Source organism: Giraffa tippelskirchi, chromosome 6, assembly GCF_054371585.1.
Source record: "Giraffa tippelskirchi isolate mGirTip1 chromosome 6, T2T-mGirTip1v1.2.pri, whole genome shotgun sequence".
NCBI classification, from domain to species: Eukaryota; Metazoa; Chordata; class Mammalia; order Artiodactyla; family Giraffidae; genus Giraffa; species Giraffa tippelskirchi.
In genome coordinates, this window is record NC_137280.1 from 127949918 (window position 1) to 127976333 (window position 26416).

Below are 26416 nucleotides of genomic sequence, written 5' to 3' on the forward strand. Positions count from 1 at the left end.
AAAATAAAATGCATTATCAAAATTAATTTCACCTGTTTCTTTGTATTTTTTAATTAAAATTACACATGCAGTTCACATTATCTATCAGATAGCACTACCCTAAGTCCTTGACAGAGTGTTAGAAAAAACAGAAGACTAGTTAGCTGTATTTTCTGCACTAAGCAACTGTGGGATAAATCTAAGTGACTTTGTAGGTTAAATCCTGGCTTCACCTAAAATAATTTGCTATGGTTCATACTCTTGCAGCTATTTTTTTTCCCCCTCACTTATCAGTAGTAGTTAATGTGACATTTTAATATGATTAATGACTGAAGCAGAGTCTAAAGAAACAAACTGACTCTCCCTCTGGACTGTACCCTCTGCTCTGTATGCCATCATCAGATGAACTGACAGTATTTCTTCTGATAACACACGTGTTTAGACTTCAATTTTAGGATCATAGCTAAGTACTTTCAAGGATTTATTTATCCCAATTGCATGTGTGTATTTGTAGATATGTACCCACATCAATGCCTATAATGAGGTCCTTTTATTAACTATTAATGACAGTTAGTAATAGTTAAATAGCTTTGTTAACAAATAGTTTCACCTCAGGTCAAACAACAGGGAGGGAAAACAGCCATGTCCATCAACAGAAAATTAGATTAAAGATTTACTGAGCATGGCCCCACCCATCAGAACAAGACCCAGTTTCCCCCTCAATCAGTCTCTCCCACCAGGAAGCTTCCATAAGCTTCTTATCCTTATCCATCAGAGGGAAGACAGAATGAAAACCACAATCAAAGAAAACTAACCAAACTGATCACATGGACCACAGCCTTGTCTAACTGAATGTAACTATGAGCCATGCCATTTAGGGTCACCCAAGATGGATGGGTCATAGTGGAGAGTTCTGACAAAATGTGGTCCACTGAAGAAGGGAATGGCAAACCACTTCAGTATTCTTGCCTTGAAAACCCCATGAACAGTATGAAAAGGCAGAAAGATAGGACACTGAAAGATGAACTCCTCAGGTTGGTAGGTGTCCAATATGCCGCTGGAGATCAGTGGAGAAATAACTTCAGAAAGAATGAAGAGATGGAGCCAAAACAAAAACAACACCCAGTTGTGGATGTCACTGGCGATGGAGGTAAAGCCCGATGCTGTAAAGAGCAATATTGCATAGGAAACTGGAATGTTAGGTCCATGAATCAAGGCAAACTAGAAGTGGTCAAACAGGAGAGGGAAAGAGTGAACATCAACATTTTAGTAATCAGTGAGCTAAAATGGACTGGAATGGGTGAATTTAACTCAGATGGCCATTGTATCTACTACTGTGGGCAAGAATCCCTTAGAAGAAATGGAATAGCCATCATGGTCAACAAAAGAGTCCAAAATGCAGTACTTGGGTGCAGTCTCAAAAATGACAGAATGATCTCTGTTTGTTTCCAAGGCAAACCATTCAATATCACAGTAATCCAAGTCTGTGTCCTGACCAGTAATGCTTAAGAAGCTGAAGTCGAACGATTCTATGAAGACATAAAAGACCTTCTAGAAATAACACCCCAAAAAGATGTCCTTTTTATTATAGGGGACTGGAATGCAAAAGTAGGAAGTCAAGGAATACCTGGAGTCACAGGCAAATTTGGCCTTGGAGGTGTTGCTCTCAATGTGCCAGCAAATTTGGAAAACTCAGCAGTGGCCACAGGACTGGAAAAGTTCAATGCCAAAGAAAGGCAATGCCAAAGAATGTTTAAACTACCACACAATTGCAGTCATATCACACGCTAGTAAAGTGACTCTCAAAATTCTCCAAGCCAGGCTTCAACAGTACGTGAACTGTGAACTTCCAGATGTTCAAACTGGATTTAGAAAAGGCAGAGGAACCAGAGATCAAATTGCCAACATTTGTTGGATCATTGAAAAAGCAAGTGAGTTCCAGAAAAACAACTACTTCTGCTTTATTGACTATGCCAAAGCCTTTGACTGTGTGGATCACAACAAACTGTGGAAAATTCTTGAAAGATGGGAATACCAGACCACTTTACCTGCCTCCTGAGAAATCTGTATGTGGGTCAAGAAGCAAGAGTTAGAACTGGACATGGAACAACGGACTGGCTCCCAATAGGGAAAGGAGTACGTCAAGGCTGTGTATTGTAACCCTGCTTATTTAATTTATATGCAGAGTTCCTCATGCTAAATGCTGGGCCAGATGTTTCACAAGCTGGAATCAAGATTGCTGGGAGAAATATCAATAACCTCAGATATGCAGATGACACTACCCTTATGGCAGAAAGCAAAGAAGAACTAAAGAGCCTCCTGATGAAATTGAAATAGGAGAGTGAAAAAGTTGGCTTAAAACTCAGCATTCAAAAAACTAAGATCATGGCATCTTGTCCCCTCACTTCAGAGCAAATAGATGGGGAAACAATGGAAACAATGAGAGACTTTATTTTGGGGGGCTCCAAAATCAGCTCAGATGGTGACTGCAGCCATGAAATTAAAAGACACATACTCCTTGGAAGAAAAGTTATGACTAACCTAGACAGCATAAAAAGCAGAGACATTACTTTGCCAACAAAGGTCTGTCTTATCAAAGCTATAGTTTTTAAATCCAGTTCAGTTCAGTTCAGTCGCTCAGCTGTGTCTAACTCTTTGCAACCCCAGTAACCACAGCACGCCAGGCCTCCCTACCCATCACCAACTCCCAGAGTCCACCCAAACCCACGTCCATTGAATCAGTGATGCTATCCAACCATCTCATCCTCTCTCATCCCCTTCTGCTCCTGCCCTCAATCTTTCCCAGCCTCAGGGTCTTTTCAAATGAGTCATGTATGGATGTGAGAGTTGTACCATAAAGAACGCTGAGCACTGAAGAATTGATGGTTTTGAACTGTGGTATTGGAGAAGACTCTTGAGAGTCCCTTGGACTGCAAGGAGATCCAGCCAGTCCATCCTAAAGAAAATCAGTCCCAAGTATTCATCGGAAGGACTGATGTTGAAGCTGAAATTTGAATAATTTGGCCACTTTGATGCGAAAAACTGACTCATTGGAAAAGACCCTGATGCTGGGAAAGATTGAAGGTGGGAGGAGAAGGGGATGACAGATGATGAGATGGTTGGATGGCATCACCAACTCAATGGATATGAGTTTGATCAAGTCTCAGGCATTGGTGATGGGCAGGGAAGCCTGGTGTGTTGCAGTCCATGGGGTCGCAAAGTGTAGGACATGACTGAGTGACTGAAATGAACTGAAAGAAACTGTGCCAAGTACAGCGCAAAGTATAAAGTAAATTCTGGCAAGTACTTGAGCTATACTTTTTAAAAACTTGTCTTGTAATTTGTTTACATTAAACCATAGTTTTAAATAACCTAGTCTAATCTCCGATAATTTCCTCTGCAATCCCAGCACTCTAATAAGAAATATACAACCTTCATTTTTCCTCCCTGAATTTCATAAAGCACCCTTTCTCTAGAACTTCTTGTAGAAACTATCTTCAAAGGAGCAAATCTTGCCTCCCCACCCTGTTTCCTTTCTGAAAATGTTTCATGCTTTCAGCTTTTCTCAGATTGATCTGTCCTCACAGGTATTTTCCTGCAACTGGACTTCCTCTGAGCTGCTGTTAAACTCTAGGAGCAGAGCCTGTAATAATGTCTTCCCTGGAGGAATTATTATAAAGTCTGATTGTTGATAGTCTTCCTTATGTTGATCCAGACTTATGGTGTTAAATTTTCCTTCTATGGATACACAGAACATACTCCTTCTTCCAGAGTTAATGCTAATATTTCTCTTAAATCTTCTCTTCTCTGGGATGCTTAGTTTCTTTAAGTATCCTCTTTTTCACTAAATATTCACTACCAGATGCTCCATTAGTCTACTAAGGCTGCCATAACAAAGTCTCACAGAATTCTGTTGTCAACAGAATTAATTTTTTCCCAATTCTCAGGCTGGAGGTCCAAGTTCAAGGTGATGGCAGGGTTGATTTCTCCTGAGGTTTCTCTTCCTGGTTTACATATAGCTGCCTTCTTGCTATGCTCTCACATGGTCTTTCTTTGTGTGTCCATGCTCCTTGTGTCTCTTCCTCTTCTTACAAGGACATCAGTTCTACTGGATTAAGGCCATGTCTTTATGACCTCATTTAACCTTAGTTACCTCCTTCAAGGCCATATCATCAAATACAGTCACATTGAGGGTTAGGGCTTCAAATCTAAATTTGGAGTGAGCACCATCCATCCATAAGATGGTTTTGAACTGTGGTGTTGGAGAAGACTCTTGAGAGTCCCTTAGACTGCAAGGAGATCCAACCAGTCCATCCTAAGGAAAATCAGTCCCAAGTATTTATCGGAAGGACTGATGTTGAAGCTGAAATTTGAATAATTTGGCCACATATCAGGAAAATAAATCTCTGGTATATGGACAGATGGCATGGTTTCAAATCTTTTAAAATGTCTTTAAGGGATATGGCAGTTAGAACATAATCCAATACTACATACAGAACCTGATCAACATGGAGGGGGACTATCTCTTCTGTCTTTTTGGAATTTATGCTCCTATTTATCTGGCCCAAGATAAGATTCATTCTTGTGATCTATGGATTTTCTTTTTTTGACAAAAAGTAACACCAGCTTCATGTATTTCTCTATAATCACTGTAGCTTTGCTATTGTTATTCAGCGGCTCAGTAGTGTCTGACTCTGTAAGACTCCATGGACTGCAGCATATCAGGCTTCCCTGTCCTTCAACATCTCATGGAGCATGCTCAAACTCATGTCCATTGAGTCAGTGATGCCATCCAACCATCTCGTCCTCTCTTGTCCCCTTCTCCTCCCACCTTCAATCTTTCCCAGCATCAAGGTTTTTTCCAATGAGTCCACTCTTCGCATCAGGTGATCAAAGTATTGGAGGTTCAGCTTCAGCAGCATCAATCGTTCCAATGAATATTCAGGACTGATTTCCTTTAGGATTGACCGGTTTGATCTCCTTGCAGTCCAAGAGACTCTCAAGAGTCTTCTCCAACATCACAGTTCAAAAGCATCAATTCTTTGGCCCTCATCCTTCTTTATGGCCCAACTCTCACATCCATACATGAGTACTGAAAAAATCATAGCTTTGACTATACAGACCTTTGTCTGCAAAGTGATACCTCTGCTTTCAAACATGCTGTCTAGGTTTGTCATTGCTTTTTCTCCAGGGAGTAAGCATCTTTTAATTTTGTGGCTACAGTCACCATCTGCAGTGATGTTTGAGCCCAATAAAGTCTCTCACTGTTTCCATTGTTTCCCCATCTATTTGCCATGAAGTGAGGGGGATGGCATGATCTTAAGATCTCTGAACGCTGAGTTTTATACCAACATTTTCACTCTCCTCTTTCACCTTCAAGAGGCTCTTTAGTTCTTATTTACTTTCTGTCATAAGGGTGGTATCATCTGCATATCTGAGGTTATTGATATTTCTCCCTGGCAATCTTGATTCCTGTTTGTGCTTCATCCAGCCTGACATTTCGCATGATGTACTCTGCATATAAGTTAAACAAGCAGAGTGACAATATACAGCCTTGATGTACTCCTTTCCCAATTTGGAACCAGTCCATTGTTCCATTTCTGGTTCTGTTGTTTCTTGACATGAATACTTGTTTTGCAGGAGGCAGGTATGCTTGTCTGGTATTCCCATCCCTTTAAGAATTTTCCACAGTTTGTTGTGATCCACACAGACAAAGGCTTTAGGTAGTCAGTGAAGCAACAAAGTACCTTTGTTGGAGTCTGGGTAACTCTTCCATTTCCAAATTACAGTAAAAGCTGGTTAGAATACAAGGTAATGTCTTCTAAGTCTTGCATGCCTATATTGTGACAAATGCTGTGGCCTGCATACAAGGAGTGGTATTGGCTGATCAAGACTGACTTCATGAGAGTATGACCTATGCACTTGGTTTAATGCCTGATTGTGGCTATCTGAAATTTTTGAACAAAAGGATTCACATTTTCATTTCTCACTGGACCCCACAAATTGTGCAACTGATTTTCAGAGGTAAAACATTTATGAACATTTATGAAAGATCAACTGGATAGAAGTCAGAAGACCTGGGTTCTCTCCCAGGTTCTGCCACTAACTAGCTAAATGTTCATTTATCTACCTACTTAAAAGACCCTCTCTTTTGACTCAAATGTTATGCAACCCTCTCTAGTAACCAAAAGGTTACTATAGAAGACATCTACTGTTTTTGCCTGCCAAGCATCCAACCGCCCAATTTTCTTCCAGAACCATTCCTTTTCCCATTCTCTTCATGTGATTAGTAGGCTCAAGAAGATGGCCCTACTTCTCTCCCAACTCCTGGTCCAGAGTGACCTTGTGGCTCAGACTGGCCAATCAGCTTGTTTTAGTCCCTGGAACAATCTGGAACTGGACTTGAAATGGGTCTACAGCCCAACTAGGCCAATGGGATTTGATTATAGGACTTTTGGGGAGGGTGTTCTCTCCTCTGGCGCTGCTGAGGGGACAAGGTAGAGCTGGAGATTCTGATAACCACCTTGCTTCCATGAAGGAAACCTACCTGAGGACACAGCCAACCCAGAGGAAGTTCAGCCAAGAGATGAAGAGTGTGAGACCAAAACCTGAGGACATGGTGTGAGCCCTGGGCGAGCAGCTGTGCCTGCAACCGGACATAAAGATCATGAGAGTCGATCAGGTCCTGAGGCTACTGATTTGGGTGTCTGTCCCTTATGATAACAGGGATTATTAACCACTAGATCCCAGGTCCGTGGCAGGGTGCTGCCATGTAACAGACACTAAGCTAGTGAATGTAGGAGTGCTTTGTCATGGGAGACACTACAAGAGGAAATCTAAGTGATACAAGAAGAAGAATTTCTTAAAATTATATATAAATGATTTTCTTTGTTTTTAGACCTATTTTAGGGTTCCAGAGGTCAATAAGAACTAGGAAACATGGCACACTGGAAAATCACTAGGCAGAGAATCAATTTTAATGACTGCCAAATCATCCTAATTGAGCTAATAAAACAATCTATGACAAATTTACAGGAAATAGCTTCTAAAATTCATACTCCCTTTTAAGTCTGGGAATTCAGCTTCAATGTGAGGATGTGTCCTACTTATTAAACATATCCTTCAGTAATACATAATGAACAAGGAAGTAGTCTTTGGTAAAAAAACAATCAGAGTTAGACAAAACCTGAAATAATCTGTCTATACTTTACCTGCTGTGTCATCACAGATGTTGATTGGTAATGGAATAGCTTAAGTTATTTATCTTTAAAATATTATTACTTCTTGGATATTGCATTGTTTTAAATTGTTCTTTGGTCACAGCAGAGAAGTAAGTCTGCAAGTCTTCCTTTGGGGCAAGAGCCCACAGCTTTCCCAATGAAGAGGCAGATGACTGTATGAAAGAGGCAGAGTCTGTTTCAGTATGAAAGAAACAAGTTAACTGCTATAGCCATAGAATAGTGGAAATGGACATCTCAGAGACTCTTTGTCCTTAGAGGCATTCTAACTGAGGATGTGTGATCTCTGTACAGAACTCTGGAGAAAGGTAATAGGTAGCTGGTTATTGGTTAGGTCTCTAACTCTGCAAATCTTAGGAGAAGTCACAAGAAATTCTTTTTAAAATTTTTTAAATTGAAGTATAATTGATGTACAATGTCATGTTAGTTTAAGGTGTATAGGAAACTGATTCAGTTATGTATATATATATGTGTGTATATGTGTGTGTGTATATATATATTCTTTTTCAGATTATTTTCCCTTATGTGATATTACAAAATACTGAATATAGTTTCCTGTGCTATACAGTAAGTCCTTGTTTGTTATCTATTTTATATATAGTAGTATGTATATGTTAATCCCATCCTTCCCCTTTCCCAACAAATGAAAAGGAAAACACAATGATTCAAAACCTATGGGATGTGGCAAAAGCAGTTCTAAGAGGGAAGTTTATAGAGATAAAAGCTTGTCAGGAACAAGGGAGGCTCGAGAGGGAAGGTATATATATATATATATATATATATATATATATATACATACATGTGTGTATATATATCCCCTCAGTTATAAGTATGTAAAAATATTTAATATACATATTAAAAATTTTAAATATATATATTTATATATACTTATAATCTATTCACATTGTACAGCAGAAAATTATACATTGTAAAGCAATTATCTTCCAACTAAAAATAAAAACAAATAAAAATCTCAAATAAACAACCTAACCTTACACCTAAAGTAACTGGAGAAAGAAGAAAAAACAAAACCCAAAATTAGTAGGAGGAAATAAACCATAAAGATCAGAGCAGAAATAAATGAGACAAAAAAACAAAAAAAACAAATTAGGAACCAGAAAAGATCAATGAAACTAAAAGCTGGTTCTTTGAAAAGATAAACAAAACTGATAAACTTTTAACCTGATTCATAAAGAAAAAAAAAGGAGAGGGCCCAAATCTATACAATTAGAAATTAAAAGAAGAATAAAAAAGAAGTTGCAACTGACACCACAAAAATACAAAGAATCATAAGAGACTACTACAAGTAACCGTATGCCAACAACCCAGAAGAGGAACAACCCAGAAGAAATGGACAAATTCTTACAATCTCCCAAGACTGAATCAGGAAGAAATAGAAAATATTAATATGAACAGATCATTCACAAGCACTGAAACTGAACCTGTGATTTCAGTTCAGTTCAGTTCGGTCACTCAGTCACGTCCGACTCTTTGCGGCCCATGAACCGCAGCACACCAGGCCTCCCTATCCATCACCAACGCCAGGAGTCCACCCAAACCCATGTCCATTGAGTTGGTGATGCCATCCAATCATCTCATCCTCTGTCATCCCCTTCTCCTCCTGCCCTCAATCTCACCCGGCATCAGGGTCCTTTCCAACGAGTCAGCTCTTTGCATCAGGTGGCCAAAATACTGGAGTTTCAGCTTCAACATCAGTCCTTCCAATGAACACCCAGGACTGATCTCCTTTAGGATGGACTGGTTGGATCTCTTTGCAGTCCAAGGGACTCTTAAGAGTTTTCTTCGACACCACAGTTCAAAAGCATCAATTCTTCAGCGGTCAGCTTTCTTTATAGTCCAACTCTCACATCCATACATGACTACTGGAAAAACCATGACCTTGACTAGATGGACCTTTGTTGGCAAAGTAATGTTTCTGCTTTTTAATATGCTGTCTAGGTTGGTCATAAATTTCCTTCCAAGGAGTAAGCATCTTTTAATTTCATGGCTGCAATCACCATCTGCAGTGATTTTGGAGCCCCCAAAAATAAAGTCAGCCATTGTTTCCACTGTTTCCCAATTTATTTGCCATGAAGTGATGGGACCGGATGCCATGATCTTAGTCCCTAACCTGTGATTTAAAAACTCCCAACAAACAAAAGTGCAAGACCAGACAGTTTCACAGGATACCCTAAGTACCCTTAAGTTTATAGTTGATACCCTAAGTTTATAGTTGAATCTACACTCATCATCCTGTTGGCAACCGCAAGAGAGGAGAAATCTGACCATCAGCAGCTCCCTCCCAGAGACTCCTGTCATCAATCTATCTGCCCAACAACAGGTCCATGTCAGCTCACCCCTTCCTCGCCAGCACCTAGTGGAGCTCTCAGCACCAAGTGAGCACATAATAATTACTTGTTCAATGATCCAATAAACTGGATAAATGAATACACCCTTCAGAAGTCATGAGTTCAGTTTTTCCTGCATCTATTTTGTTCCATACCTCCATCAATTAAAAATTAATCATGTAACTCCCTATGGTAGATCACATTTTCACCTTGTACTATATTATTTCACCTCTTATATATTTATGTCTTACCTTCTAAGATGGATCATGAATCTCTGAAGCAGGTCTTATACTCTTTTATAAACCTCTCAGTATTCAAACACTCAAAACAAGTTAACATTGTTCATGCAGATCACAAATAATTGGTGCAAGCACTTTCCTCTTTATGAAGGTCCCAAAGCCTTGATGGGGATATTACCTAATTCCTCCTCTAAAGCCCAGGACAATGAAAATTCCAAATTCAATGACCTTCTATTCTGTTTCTCAATGCACAGAATCACTGTCATTATGGCCCACTTTAAAATCAATGCAAGTGCAGAGGGGTTAGCAGATCACTGGAGGTAAAAGTAATATTGAGGAACTTAGGGATGGTCTAAGTTAACTTTCTCATGTTGGCCATGTGTTCCAAGGCCAACCCCTATAGTGAAAATGTTTGGTTAAAGTCACTTGAGCAACTGCAGGAACTCAGAGATCCTGATTTCTGGAACTCTGCTCCTTGTGGATGCTATGATCTCCTGGATGAAAGACATTGTTTCAGTAATGACTTTACTTTTTATAAACCAGATTTAAAATTGTCAAACATTCCTCTTTCAACGCCCCCATCAGGAAACACAAAAGAAGAGGGATTGCTTTGAGTGCAAAATGCTCAAGGGATTATGTTTCCTCATCTGCACAAAACAAAGAGATGAAAGTTTAGATGTCAGGACTTGTACCACACAAGCCCTTTCTGAAGGAACTGAAAGATTTTATTGTGCTCTATGGAAGTTAGTGATTACATTTCAAAAAGAAAATAAAAATGAGAAATATTTCCCCTGGAATCAAAGACTCCAGCTAAGTTTACCCTTTAATGCTAAAATCCTGATATTAGATTATAAATTCAGTACAGTTCAGAACACCATTTACCAGCTGGATCCCAGAGGTTCCTGGAGCCTCTGCTCAGCATTTGGAACTCATCCTTCAGTTATTGCCTTGAATCATAATTAGTGTTATAGTTTATCAGCCTCTTGAGGGCAGCAGCTGTGCTTTATTCTAACTGGCTTCCTAAACGTGTAAACCACCTCAGGTCTCTTCTTATACTGACAGCCCTTTAACGACTTTAAAGTGAACTTAAAATAAATTCAAGTTCCTAACCATGGCCTACAAGGCACTGAAATAATCTAGCCCAGCCACCCCTCTGGCTTAACCTTACCCAGGCCTCTCCTTATTTACTCAGCTCCAGTCATTTTGACTATCTTCCTCATCCTTGAATGTACCAGGCTTGTTCACTGTCCATGGATGCTGCTCCTGTTCTGTGGATGCTGCATGCTGGGGATGCTTTGATCCAAGATATTCAAATAATGACCCTTTCTCACTATTACTGTCTCAGTTCAAATATTTCCTCTGAGAAGACCTCTGAGAGGTCTTCAAATCACACTTTAGCACCTCCACTTTATTATACTTGTTTTGTTTTTTTCTTAAGGGCAATTCACAATTGTTTGCTGATGACTCTGACTATTGTACTTCAAATATAGAAGTCTGTCAGGTAAAGTCATCCTTTGCCAAGAGTTAAAGGTGGCCCACGAAGAGCAACTTCAACGTCATCTTCAAGCTGAGATGGCTCTGACTCTGACTCAAATATAATAGAAGTCTATCAAGTGAAACCATTTGTTGCTAGTGGCTAGGGATGGTCCATGAAGAGTAACACACAGCTAGGTGTACTTTATTTCTTCTACAGCACATTTCAATAACTGAAGTTATCTACTATGTTTCTGTTTTTATTTGGTCATTGTCCACCTTGCTCCTCCAGAATGTAAGCTCTCAGAAAACAAGAGATCTCATCTTTTTCACTGCTATATTCCTAGCTCCTAGAACAAAGTCCAGCATACAGTAGGTGTTCAATAAGCAGTCATTTAATGTACCTCCTGCAGTGCTTCATCCCATAGTGTCATATGCAGATATGGTGAAATCATATGGGAAAGAGTTAAGATTCTAAAAACATGATGGAATCCAACACATGGCTGATAGAAAGACAGGTTATTTAAACAGTTACCTGTCCTTAAGCACAGATAGTGGTCTTAAGAACAGATATCTCATCCTTAAGCACCACTGCTATTTTGAAAATGATGGTCAAAAAATTATATGCAGAGCTTGAAGTAGTTCCTTTTTGAAAGATGCTTTTTCCTTTATATTTAGATGTTTCATTGGTGTGAGATAGGAAGAGCACATGGCTAATTAGAAATAGCAAATATTTCTATCATGTGGGCCAATTTGAATTGCTAGACAATAGCTCTCAAGGACTAAGGTAGAGGTACCACAAGAATGAATCCAAATTAACAATGTCTGCTCTGCTGTTGGAGAAATGGTTATGTGAATGACACTGAATTCCAAGGCTTTCCTGTTCTGATGAACTGCTTTCTGTCACAAAAAAAAAGAAAGAAAAGAAAAGTGCTATACATAGGAGCTTTGGGATTAATCAAATTATACAACTATCCAGGCTAATTAAATCCAACAGGATTTTCATTTTCTCCTTATAGTAAACAAATCATAAAGAAATTGACATGGCCCCACCATCTTTAGCATGTGACTGGACAGCTCATAATCTCTCTAAGCTTCAGTTCTCTCTGGTCTTATAAATAAGCTCAAATAATTTCAACCTATGTAAGTCATCAAAAGAACTAATGAAAAATACCCAATCAAAACCTGCATAGTTATCCTATATATATATCCTGTATATCCAAAAGTTCTCTGTGAGAATTTGGAAACCTCCAGGCCATATTTATTTCCTCTGTGAACTAAATTTTCTTAGTCTTACTCTGAGACAAATTTGGGAGGCTGCCATGTGGCCCCTTGTCTTCCCGAGGAGGCACCCATGTCATTATAAAGTGGGCTCTAAGCTTTGATGTGCACATAGGCCAAAAGCTCTCAGATGCCACTTAATGCCACCCAGGCAGTAGATTCTGGACCTTATTTTCCAAATATCTTGCCTCATCTATGAATCTGGTTTGGAATATGTTTTGGACTATAAATTATTACCTGGAAAGCTAGTAGATTTACTGGTTTAATTAGTTCTGAGAAAGTAAACAATAGCTTCTCGGGGATTAAAGTTTTAGGTTCCGGGCTCTATTTTTATGGGAGGGAAGGGAGTGGGGATCAGGGTGTGGTGGGGACTGTGTGCGTTTTTCTGATCCTAAGTTTATGTGTCTTTCACTTCTGACTAGTGTTCAGACTTGTTGCTAGATTTTGATAAAACATTCAAAAAGAAAATGAGAAGGAAGGCATCAGGGAAACAGAAACAGAGCAAAAGGGTAAGAAATTCTTTAAGAAGTCCAGGAGCAGGGAGAGAGCAAGAATCAGAAGGCTGTGCTGACTGACGAGTGATGGAGAATCACTGAACCCTAATAGACCTCACTTGTATTGACATGTGCTAGCTGAAATGTGAACAGCTGGAGTAAAGTTACTAAGCATCTTATTGCAGAGTTTGGCAGAGGATGGAACTCTATTTGCAAAGCAGACAGGTATGACAGGATTTAACAGGTCTAATGCAAAGAAAAAATGGAGTCAGCTCAGCCTAGTGACTGAGGTACTGCAATGGGCCATTACTTTGGTGAGACACTCTGCTTTTATGGAAGGGACATCCATGGGCTCTCTTTTAATATCATGGTATTTAAGGTAGCATGAGCCTGTCTCCAATTCCCTTTGCTGTAGTCAGGATGGTAACAGCACAGTATTTGTATAGGTGATAGGCTACATCTGATGTTTTGCCTGCAGAACCCAATCAACAACACAGAAAAGAATGTACATAGCAGTGCTCCTTCTAAAAGCTCACATGAACCGAAAAGTTATTCTGCATCAAAATCACTGGGCTGAATCCTTTTCTTTAGCTCACCTTCTTTATCCTCAAAGTAACCCTATGTGGTTAGTACTATTATTATCTCATTTTTTCAGGTGGGGACTGAGGCTTGGAGACATGAAGTCACTGCCCTGAGGCAGAGTTAGTCGGTGGCAGAGCCAGAAGTGCACCGCCTGTGTCTGACACACAAGCCTGAGCAACTCCCCACAAAATAGTATTGTTACCGTTATCGCTGAACACCACCAGGTGCGGCAATCCCTAGAGCTGCTTCTGCTTTGGCTATTTCACTCTTTGCCTTGGAGTTTAACATCAACCAAGTTCCCATTTGTCTCCAAATGTTTTCCTATGATCTTGACTCAACCGACAGGTTTTTAACAGTGGTTCATAATATTGTACAGGAGGCAGTGATCAAAACCATCCCCAAGAAAAAGGAATGCAAAAAGGCCAAATGGCTGTCTGAGGAGGCCTTACAAATAGCTGAGAAAAGAAGAGAAGTGAAATGCAAAGGAGAAAAAGAAAGATATATCCATCTAAATGCAAGTTCCAAAGAAGAGCAAGGAGAGATAAGAAAGCCTTCTTAAGTGAACAATGCAAAGAAATAGAGGAAAACAATAGAATGGGAAAGATTAGCGATCTCTTCAACAAAATTAGAGATACTAAGGGAACATTTCATGGCTAAAGCCTTTGACTATGTGGGTCACAACAAACTGTGAAAAATTCTTAAAGAGATGGGAATATCAGACCACCCTATAGGCCTCCTGTGAAATCTGTATGCAGGTCAAGAAGCAATAGTTAAAATCAGACATGGAATAACAGACTTGTTCCAAATAGGGAAAGGAGTACGTCAAGACTGTATATTGTCACCCTGCTTATTTAACTTAGATGCAAAATACATGAGTACATCATGCAAAATGCTGAGCTGGATGAAGCTCAAGCTGGAATCAAGATTGCTGGGAGAAATATCAATAACCTCAGATATGCAGATGACACCATCCTAATGGCAGAAAGTGAAGAGAAACAAAAGAGCCTCTTGTGAAGGTGAAAGAGGAGAGAGAAAAAGCTGGCTTAAAACTCAATATTCACACAATGAAGATCATGGCATCCGATCCCATCACTTCATGGCAAATGAAAGGGGAAAAATGGAAACAGTGACAGACTTTATTTTCTTGGGCTCCAAAAATCATTGCAGATGGTGACTGCAGCCATGAAATTAAAAGACTCTTGCTACTTAGAAGAAAAGCTATGACAAACCTAGATGGCATATTAAAAAGCAGACATCACTTTGCCAACAAATGTTGATATAGTCAAGGCTATGGTTTTTCCAGTAGTCATGTATGGATGTGAGAGTTGGGCCATAAAGAAGGCTGAGTACCGAAGAAATGATGCTTTCAAACTGTGGTGCTAGAGAAGACTCTTGAGAGTCCCTTGGGCAGCAAGGAGATCAAACCAGTCAATCCTAAAGGAAATCAGTCCTGAATACTTACTGGAAGTATTGATGCTGAACCTGAAGCTCTGATATTTTGGCCATCTGATGTGAAGAGGTGACTCATTAGAAAAGACCCTGATGCTGGGAAATATTGAGGGCAGGAGGAGAAGAGGTGACCAAAGATGAGATGGTTGGATGGCATCACTGACTCAACAGGAATGAGTTTGAGCAGACTCCAGGAGATGATGAAGGACAGGCAAGCCTGGTGTGCTGCAATCCAGGGGTTGCATTAAGTCAGACACGACTGAGGGACAGGACAACAAGCTGGATTTTTAAGCGATTCTTCCCTCTGAGGGGGGAAAAATGTTGGAGGTAAGCAAAGAGGGAGGGCTGATTTCCACCGTATCCTTAGGAAGACAAATGGGCCTGTGTGCCTGAAGGACAGGGAGGGTAGATGGGGGTCTTGTGCCATGCCCCAGCTCTGTAAGGAAGTCCCACTGTTTTAACAGGAAACACTGACCTCTTTAATCCTGGAATCTTGTGAATGCAGATGGAAAAAATAGTATACCCTGTTTTCACTTGCCTTACTGCAATTTAGCTTGCTATTCAATTATATTAATAGATGCAAACGACAAGTCACAGTAGTATAAGCAGTACCTATGACTCTGTCACCAACAGAGTTTAGATATTTTCATAGCACATTACAGATATTGTAGATAGTGTGGAATATCATTTATGCCAAACACTTCTTTGAAATCAATGGTAGCCACTAGATAAACCTGCCACCTGGATTTTGTTATATAATGTGTGTGTTACTATATCACAGTTTAAAAATAGTTTGATAACTGTGTTTAAATATAAGTGATTTCCTTTGAATCCCTTTCATTATTTTTAAGTTCAAAACATTTTCTTTCTGAGAAGAGAGATCTAGAGGCTTTACCAGGTGGCCAAAGGATCAAAGGGATGCATGGTGCATAGAGTGAAGAACTCTTGCTCTTCCTTACTCATGAAGAAGTATTTTACACGTATTGCACATTTAGTTACTATATTATACCTCACCTTAAGGAAGAGGAAAGTGAGGTATCAGGTTGTTAAGGAAAATTTCCGAGGAGAGTCCAATATTTACTTAGTGCTTATTGTGTGGATTCTTTACTGTCAGCTCAGCATCATTCTCTTCTCTGTCTGCATTCCTTGTATCCCATGGAAGAAGCAGAGGAATGAGACATTCTCCCAGATCGCTTAAAAGGAGGATTGTAGGTAAGATTCTGCTGAAAAGAGTCACTGTGTGAGATTTGGAAGGTGGATGAAAGGGCAGGCTATCATCTCCTTGTGATGTCTGTTGGCTGTCTTGAGGTTTGCATCAGCTTTAGGGCAGCCTAATGTGATTCATTCACTTAGATGCTGCTGGGAGCTTTGGCTGCTATTTTGTGAAATTTCTGTAGCATCCTGACCTTACCTAGCAAGGTTTTTCCTGACCTTCCTTCCAAAGTTATTCTACAGATTCTGTAAATTACTATGCTGAATCCCTTCCAGTTTGAAAAACCCAGAAAGGTTTCTGTCCTGACGGAACTATACACTTGTTATGGTCTGGGAACAAATGAGTTAATAGCAGGAGATAAATAATAGTATTTCAGTTAAAATTTTAATAGAAAACAGATGGGATAATTGAAGGGCTTTTAATAAGGGGATTGTTTACAAAGGTATGAGAGAGTTTAAGGGAAACCAAGAATGAATAATAATCAGGTTAGTAGGAGCAGGAGCCCAGAGAGAGGCCCAGACATAGTATGAGAGATGTTCCTTTCCACAGGCATTGTGGCCCAGGCAGAGAAGGAATGAGGGGACAAAACACCCCAGCATTTTTCAGTCTTTCAACTCTTTTCTTTTCTGCTAATCCTACTGTCTTAGCCAACTGCATCTGAGGGCAGAGAAATCTGGCTGCTGTGGTAAACAGAGGCCAATTTTCTGGGGCACAGAATGGGGAAAGAGTTGGAAAAAGGATGTGGAAGAGAAACCAGAGAATATACTGCAAAGAGATGAGAACAGACATCACTATATGTAAATCTTTTTCATGGTTCAGGTTAAAGAAAGGGGAGAAATGAACTCTAATTACATCATAATGTATAAATGAACTCTTACTAGGGAAACCAAAGTGATTCAACTCCTAGTAATACTTCAGTTTGTCAGTAAAGTAGTTTTATGCATGTTTTCCCTCCGATGAGTTCTCAGTTTCATCCAAGTAGACACATTGACTAGATCTGTGATCTGTAAAACAAGGAACTGTTCAAAGATACTCTCAAAGAATGTTTCAGACTCAAACACACCATCACTCTATGTGTTCTAGAGCTGCCTGCACATGGCTTTATGTTAAGGTCATTGTGATGACCAGGATCAAGTTATTCATATTTTCCTATAGGCAACCAAAACTTTATCTGGTGGCTGTCCCGTTAATGATTGAGATACAAAACACTTGGATTTTCTAACAAGCACTGAACAGAATCAAACTAGAGTATTGGAAATAATGTCAGTTACTATATTAAATAAAATCTATGTATCTTTTCTACTCTAACCAGGTTCATGAATTCTCTTTGTAGGAGTGATATTTCCATTGGCTTTTATCTAGAAAATAGCATGGAATTATAACATCTTGCCAGTTCTTGTAAAGAAGACACTGGATGCACTATAATTGACCCTAATCATTTTTTTCCCAATAACAATACTACTTACTCTCCCATCCATCAATCTCATCTTTGTTCATTCTTGTTTCCTTCCAAGATCCCTAGTCTTTATTTATATAATGCTATAAAGAGACAGAGCAGAGATGAGGTCCAGTGGGGAAGAGAGATAAACATTCAATCTTTATATTACATTTTAATGGAATGGAAACCTTATTATTTGACACATGTGTGTATTCACTTGGCCTGTTGCTTTCACATACCCATTTGGGAAGTGAAGCCTCCTCTATTTGTTGCAGATACACTCAAAATTCTCCAATTTTAGAAATTTTCTTAGAAACTAGCACTAACAGAAAGAGAAGGAAAAGTCAGTTCTGTGATAATTTTTTAACATTCATTACCACATTTTCTTTATTGCTGTTATAATTTAACCTTTGGCGCACTGGCTCTTTTGAAAACCTAATGAGAGCAATAGGAAGATATGAACAGTTATAAAGCCATGTACTTTACAGACCCCAAAGTTTCAGAGGCCCTTGCAGGTCTAGTGACATCATGAGAGGTTTCTGGGGAGAAATTATATGTAGGAAAAAGAGAACTATCAGCATTACTTCCTTCATTGCTCCATGTATGCTATTTCTTGTCTGCAAAAGACCCCAGATTCAGGTACTTTTCTTACCCTTTAGGTCCCTGCTTAAAATTCCTTTCCTCAAATGGGCCATCTTTGACCATAGTATAAAGTAACCCCCAGGCAGTAACCCTAACTTTGTTCCATTTTCTTTATAACACTATTTTCTTGTGTTATTGGGAATTTGAGTATTATAGTTGTCACCCTGGAGTAGAAAATATACCCCATAAGAATCTTCAACTAGTGATGATTTATACCTTGCTCTGGTCATGTGTGATTTCTTTCTAGTGCTTGTACCAATATTTGCATTTGTTTACAAAGGACAGTTTTAGTGATCTGAACTGGACTGGATATTTAAGGGCATGGTTTTTAATTCCTAGTGTCTACAATCAAAATGATAATCACATAAAAGGAAAAAAACTAAGCTCAAAAACTGAACATATGTAGATGTTTGGGCTACAGGGAATCAATCTCCCATTAGGATGCTAATAAATGCAGTATATCCCCATCCTTAATTAATTGGTTAACTAAATAGAAAGGCTTCAGTGAAACAGAAGCATGATTATTTAACATGGAAAAATCAAGAAGGCTGGATGAATAACAATTACATAATTAACGAATAATAAAGAACATTTGAGTTGCAATTAATTCTTATTGGCAGCTCAGTAGCATCCACCAGAATCTGTTCCATTTCATTGCAAACTGGGCCTTTCAAGTTTAAATAATTTTAACACTTGGTCTGTAATATAAATCCACTTATTAAAAATGTTCAAGATCAACATGATACATTTAGTGACAAGAGCAAGGCCAATTAAGAAACTAATTTGGACAAGTGAAGATGTATTATTCCTCATGCTTGAATACAAAGGATTCTATTGTTTGAATTCAGCACGTTTCTTTGTAAAACAGTTATTCTACTCATGAGTTATAATGAAAATGACAGACGCAGCTGAGGGTTAGAGAGGCTGTAGTCCTGGTAAAAGTCCGTCAGATGATTGCTAATAAGACTGTATTACTTAGGGTTCTTCAGAGAAACAGGAGAGAAACAGAGAGAGATATAGAAATACACATATACGGAGAGTGGGGCTAAGATGCTTTAATGCATGAGACAAATGCTCAGGGCTGGGGCAATGGGATGACCCAGAGGGATGGGATGGGGAGGGAGGTGGGAGGGGGGTTCAGGATGGGGAACACATGTAAACCCATGGCTGAGTCATGTCAATGTATGGCAAAAACCACTACAATATTGTAAAGTAATCAGTCCCCAACTAAAATAAATAAATTTATTTAAAAAAAAATGAAATACACATATACACATATATACACACATACAGATAGTATGAATACACACATACGGATAGTATCAGTGTGGGATGCATATGTGTGTGTGCATGTATGTATATTATGAATGTATTGTGTGGTTATTTGTATATATATATATATAAAGAGATTGATTTTTAAGGACTTCACTCACAGGATTATGAGGGCTGTCAAGTCTGAATTCTGTAGGCCAGCAGGGTGGAGACTCAAGGAAAAGTTGATGCTGACACTGGTATATGAAGGCAATCTGGAGACAGAATCCCTTCTTCCTTGAGGCACCTCCATCTGTTTTTTGAAGGCTTTCAAATGATTGAAAGAGGCCCACTCACATTATGGACAATAATTTGTTTTACTCAAAGTCTACTGATTTAAATGTTACTCACATAGGAAAAAACACCTTCACCACAATAACTAGACTAGTGTTTGACCAGAAACTGGCAACCATGGCGTTGACAAGTTGACACATAAAACTAATCACACAGTGTGTAGAAACTGAAATGAGATCCCCAGTCCCTGGGGGTTCTGATGTAATTGGTCTGGAATCAGACCTGGCATGAGGAACTCTTAACCACCCTCCTCAGCTTCCTTCCCCAACTACTCTCCCCAACCTCCTTCCCCAGTCTATGCCTACCCATGATTCTAATGCATATCAAAGTTTGAAAACCAAGGACTAGAAATCTGACAGAGATCATAAAATTAGTTTTCCTAAAATTAGGAAAGGGAAAAGAAAAGGCAATTTATAGAGAATTTTATAAAGTTGAAATAGAGAATTTTAGGGCAAAACTAAACATAACCCTAGAATTGAAAACAAACAAAAATGTCCTACCTAAGCTAGGTCTGGAATTTAATTTAAATTCAATTATTTTTTTCACAATCTTCCTAGATCTAGCTAGATTTTAAATTCTAATGTGCCTGAACTCCCAAAACTAAGTGTCTCTGTCCATTACATAGGGAGAGTTAATTACTAGATTTTAAAGAGGTTAAACTTTCAAAATGCCGTTTGTTAGATTCCACACTATGGTGATCGAAATCTTATGACCCGTGTGCTGGTTCTCCAGGCACTTGGAGGGATTGTTGCAGAAGCTATTTTGAAAGGCAACACTTTGGCCAACGTTTCCCAGAGTGGGTCCTGTGGAACACCAATCCTTGAAGACTTGCACTTTGAAGAGGGTTTCTTGACCAATTATGTATGAAAACATCACACATTAGAGCCTCCAGTCCCTGGAGAATCATAATTTAGTTTTGAAAATAAAATCTTCAATAAATCCTACTGTAGAAAAACTGGTAATTTGATTTTGTTTAATTTAGCATTTCTCAAATACAACATGTACCAACCCCCCCCCCCGCCCATTCATATCCCCAAAAGGACAATTGAAAAAATGCATTTAAACAATTAAAGACCAAAACCAAAATACTTAAAATCAGAAAAATAACTGCATGATTTGCACTGGATTTAGAGAACTGAATAAAACAGTCATGGTTAGATGCTTCCTTAAAGAAGGCTGGGCACATTCCCAGCTTGCTGAATCACTGAGCTAAATTCCTAGAGTTGAGGTTATTACTGCTCCCTTCATTCCATCCCAGAATGGCACAAAATGGTCATGTAGGGTGACCCCATAAACCAAAAGACAAATTGTTGGCTGCCTTTGCTAAAGCAGAAATGGTTCCTTTAGCAAAACTGTCACTGGGGAAAAAAAATCCAAAACACTTAACTGGAACTGATATAAACATGTTGAAACAGTGAGGCCTCTTAGTGGCCACCTAGATTAAATCTTCTGAACCATCTGCATTAGAAACTGGGGTAAAAAAGCCAGTTTGCACATCACTGTTTTTTGACTATTTCCATGAAGCCAGGTGAGCTTTGCACTGGGAGTTCTAGAAATTAGGGGCTGGCTGGCACATGGGTAGCCTTTCAAACTGCAAAAATGTACTTTCTCTGAGCACACAAATCAGAAAACGATATCCCTTCCTCTGGGTTCTTGGCAGCCAGACCAAGGGTTTGTGACAGGATTTCCCCTTCACTAGCCCCCTGGTTGGTGCCTTTATGTGGAGCATATCAATATATGTGGGGGTTAGGAGGTGGGGTTGAATCTAAGCAGAGAGGTAAGATATTTAAAAGAGTGATGAGAGACACTCAGGCTGGGATGTTCAAACTTATTTCAGATCTTAAGAGTTTTCCAGAGTGTGGTACACGTATGACTAGTAGAACATATGGAAAACTTATGGCATGTTTGTTTGAGCTTAAGATAACTCTAGACTTAAGTTTTCCTTAAAAATGAGAAAATATTTCCATAACTTTAATAGCAGAATGATTTGGACCAAAACCCATTGTTCCATGAGCAGATTTTAGAACATTCACTTATTCATTCATTTACCCAGCATTAAACAAATTGAGCAACTTCAGTGAATACAATGCGGTTCAAGTCCCAGAAGATACTGTGGAAAACAAGTTAAATATTTTTCTTGTCCTTTCTGAGCTTATACTCTAGCAGAGGAGATGAGACAATTAAATAATGACCATAAATGCAAGAGAGTCATGGCAGAGGGAATACATGGAGGTGAGTGGGAAGACATCTCTCTACTCTACCCTGATGTGACTTCCCACCATGAACGTGGAAGTGTCCTGAAGAAAGAGTCCCCAAGGACCAGTCAGAGACAAAAAAGTAGGAAGAAAAACTATAGAGAGCTTAGAGAATCTCAGAACAGGGAGAACTTCTCTAAATTATATAATTGTTGAACAGGAGGTATACATTAAGGATATTTATTTGGACAGAGTACAGATACTAAAGGGTTTTTAAAGCCCACACTATGGGCTGCAGTGTGATGAATTAGTGAGAAACAAGAATGGAAGCAGGAGACTATTGTAATAACCCAGGAGAACTGTGATAGTGGTAATGCTGCTGCTGCTGCTGCTAAGTCGCTTCAGTCATGTCCGACTCTGTGCAACCCCATAGATGGCAGCCCACCATGGGATTGTCCAACCATGAACTGGTACGACCATGTGACACTTCCAAGCTTTCTTCCTATTCTTCTTTCATTGCCAGACTCATTCTGAGTTGTTTTGTCATTTCTTTATTTCTTCCTGCCCATTCTGTTATCTCTGAATTCTACTCCTAATGTCCACTAAACGCACTATTTTTTCAAGTCTTCATTGAATCCCTGGGATTCTCCAGGCAAGAATACTGGAGTGGGTTGCCATTTCCTTCTCCAATGCACGAAAATGAAAAGTGAAAGTGTAGTCGCTCAGCCGTGTCCGACTCTTCGTGACCCCATGGACTGCAGCCTACCAGGCTCCTCCGTCCATGGGATTTTCCAGGCAAGAGTACTGGAGTGGGGTGCCCTTGCCTTCTCCGGATAGTGGTAACTGGGGTGGAGAAAAGTGGGTGAATTGGAATTCTTAGCAGATAGAGGCAGCTGGGCTAACTGGACATCAATTAAGAAAGAAGAATTAGGATAGAAGGAGGTGAAGGGACAGTTTCCAAGGATAATTTTTAGGTTTCTGGCTAAGGCAACTTGGGGAATGATGGCGCCATTCAATGAGGTACAGAGGTAATTCTGGAACAGAAGCTTGTTCAGTTGGAGTTCCATTTGGTCATCTTGGGCCTGAACAGTCTATGAGACTCTCCAGTGGATATGAACAGTAGGTAGGAATGTTTAGGTCTGGAGCCATTGGAATGAATGATGAAATCACCCAGACAGAGAGCACACAGAGAAAGAAGTCAAGGGGCTGCAATGGGCTTGATAGAATAGAAGTCTGCACAGGAAATAACAGCTGTCAGAGGAAAAGAGTCAAATCAGGGTTTTGATGGTGCAGAATCCAAAAAGGGCAAACTTTCAAAAGGGAATTGTGATTGGAGTCTAAAGTCATAGAGATACCTATAATGACTAAACAATGTCCATCATATTTGGCAACTCGGAGGTCAATGAAGACTTGAAAAAATAGTGCGTTTAGTGGACATTAGGAGTAGAATTCAGAGATAACAGAATGGGAAGGAAGAAATAAAGAAATGACAAAACAACTCAGAATGAGTCTGGCAATGAAAGAAGAATAGGAAGAAAGCTTGGAAGTGTCACATGGTCGTACCAGTTCATGGTTGGACAAAAGAAAAAAAGGATTGGAGAAAATGAGTATGTTGCCATTGAACAGAAAAAAAAAGACAAGGCTAGAGATACAAGAGAAAAGAAAAAACAGTGATGGGGCAAAGTCCTTGAAGAAGCCAGAATAGACTAGATTAAGGAGTTAGTCTTGAATAGAATGATGGCATCTCTTCCCAAGGGGCAGAGAGGAAAGAACAAAGTCTGGGTGCAGCATGAATTGAGATGAACCAATTAGGAAAGAAATTATTAGAAAAAAATTATTTTTTTCTATCAATAGGTGGTAGGATAATCAGCTAAGGATGGGTTCATGTATTCATTGTACTTATTCTATACTCTATTATTCTTCATTATCCTGTATTTGCTCAAAGAATGGTCAAACTACTGCACAATTGTGCTCATCTCACACGCTGGCAAAGTAATACTTAAAATTCTCCAAGCCAGGCTTCAACAATATGTGAACCGTGAACTTCCAGATGTTCAAGCTGGTTTTAGAAAAGGCAGAAGAACCAGAGATCAAATCGCCAACATTCACTGGATCATTGAAAAAGCAAGAGAGTTTCAAAAAAACATCTATTTCTGCTTTATTCACTATGTCAAAGTTTTTGACTGTATGGATCACAATAAACTGTGGAAAATCCTGAAAGAGATAGGAATACCAGACCACCTGACCTGCCTCTTGAGAAACCTGTATGCAGGTCAGGAAGCAACAGTTAGAACTGGAGATGGAACAACAGACTGGTTCCAAATAAGAAAAGGAGTATGTCAAAGCTGTATATTGTCACTGTGCTTATTTAACTTATATGCAGAGTACATCATGAGAAACATTGGGCTTTATGAAGCACAAGCTGGAATCAAGATTGCCGGGAGAAATATCAATAACCTCAGATATGCAGATGACACCACCCTTATGGCAGAAAGTGAAGAAGAACTGAAGAGCCTCCTGATGAAAGTCAAAGAGGAGAGTGAAAAAGTTGGCTTAAAGCTCAACATTCAGAAAACTAAGATCATGGCATCTGGTCCCATCACTTCATGGCAAATAGATGGAGAAACAGTGGAAACAGTGGCAGATTTTATTTTTGGGGCTCTAAAATCACTGCAGATGGTGACTGCAGCCATGAAATAAAAAGATGCTTACTCCTTGGAAAAAAAGTTATGACCAACCTAGACAGCATATTAAAAAGCAGAGACATCACTTTGCCAACAAAGGTTGTCTAGTCAAGGGTATGGTTTTTCCAGTAGTAATGTATGGATGTGAGAGTTGGACTATAAAAAGAAAGCTGAGCGCCAAAGAATTGATGCTTTTGAACTGTGGTGTCAGAGAAGACTCTTGAGAGTCCCCTGGACTGCAAGGAGATCCAACCAGTCCATCCTAAAGGAAATCAGTCCTTAGTGTTCATTGGAAGGACTGATTGAAGCTGAAACTCCAATACTTTGGCCACCTGATGTGAAGAGCTGACTCATTTGAAAAGACCGTGATGCCAGGAAAGATTGAAGGCAAGCCGAGAAGGGGATGACAGATGATGAAATGGTTGGGTGGCATCACCAACTCAATGGACATGAGTTTGAGTAAAATCCGGGAGTTGGTGGACAGGGAGGTCCGGCGTGCTGCGGTCCATGGGGTCGCAAAGAGTCGGACACGACTAAGCAACTGAACTGAACTGATCCTGTATTTGTTGTATTGGTTATTGTTTGAATGTGTCCTAAAAATGTCTTCCTCACTTTCAAACTAGAAATTTTAGCCAATGTATGTATGGTCTTATTGATGATTAGAGGAAAGTTTTCTGTAGGAAAGAGACATTTTAGATGATGTGATGCACTCTTATGATCAAAGAGGACATTTTACCTTATATTATACAGAATAAAATTTCAGAAAAAAGATTTTCTAGCATTTCACTAAAAGAATATGAGAAAATTCTATTGCTAAGTGACTGAGCTTCCTCCCGCTACCACCTCACCTCTTTGTTTTTGTCTTATTCTTTTCAAAGCTCCAGCAGTTGCCAAGTTTACGATACTGTCTTTCATTCCTGAGCTCAAAACGTTTTTCTGTTTGTTCTCTCCCCTCTTTTTCCTCTAAACACACTTAAACCACAAAGCTTTTTTTTTCCCAAGCAGTACCAGGAAATTGACAAAATGCCAGCTATCTTTTTTAACTATGCAAACACACACACACACACACACAACCTTTTAAAACATGGCTTCAGATAGTAGGTTTATTTATCTTTATATCTTCCTCCCTCAGTTGGGTTTATGGATGATGTCCAATATTTAGGCTCAAGTGAAAGATCCCATCTCATCCAGAGAAAAGCTGTAAAGCTTCTGGAAGCTATAGAGGGCAGTTAGGAAGATTGCTTAAGGAGAAGCTGTCAGCTTGCCTCTGTACCATGCTCTTCTGAGGTGACCCTCATCACAGGTCTGTACAAAAACACAAAACTGACTTAGAGTTCCAAAAACTACACTTGAAATGACACTTCATTCTAGAGAAATCTGTAAGTAGTACAAATGCAGCCTCCAGAATGACTTTTGTCAGTGGAATAAGTTTGTTATATATCAGGTCCTATTTTCTCTTTTCAGCATACTCATCCTTCTTTCCTGGCTGTGAAAAGGAGAAGAGCTACAGTGGTGAAATGGTAAAATTTGAGTCAAATGTGAATAATTAAAATTTT

At 39.3% G+C, this 26416-nt stretch overlaps 1 protein-coding gene across 5 annotated transcripts in view; it reads right to left on the reverse strand.

The window, feature by feature from the left end:
• LOC145511447 (uncharacterized) overlaps positions 1 to 26416 on the reverse strand; it is a 407802-nt gene that overhangs the window by 177540 nt on the left and 203846 nt on the right. For 2 of the 5 annotated variants that reach the window (XR_014057862.1, XR_014057863.1), the window contains 2 exons: positions 7191 to 7372; positions 6527 to 6625 (listed from right to left, as the gene is read on the reverse strand). The exons of 2 other annotated variants lie outside the window; for them this stretch is intronic. The gene's annotated coding sequence lies outside the window, so the exon portion shown is untranslated. Of the gene's footprint in view, positions 1 to 6526; positions 6626 to 7190; positions 7373 to 26416 lie in introns of those variants that run through there. One more of the 5 variants, XR_014057861.1, reaches the window with a different exon arrangement.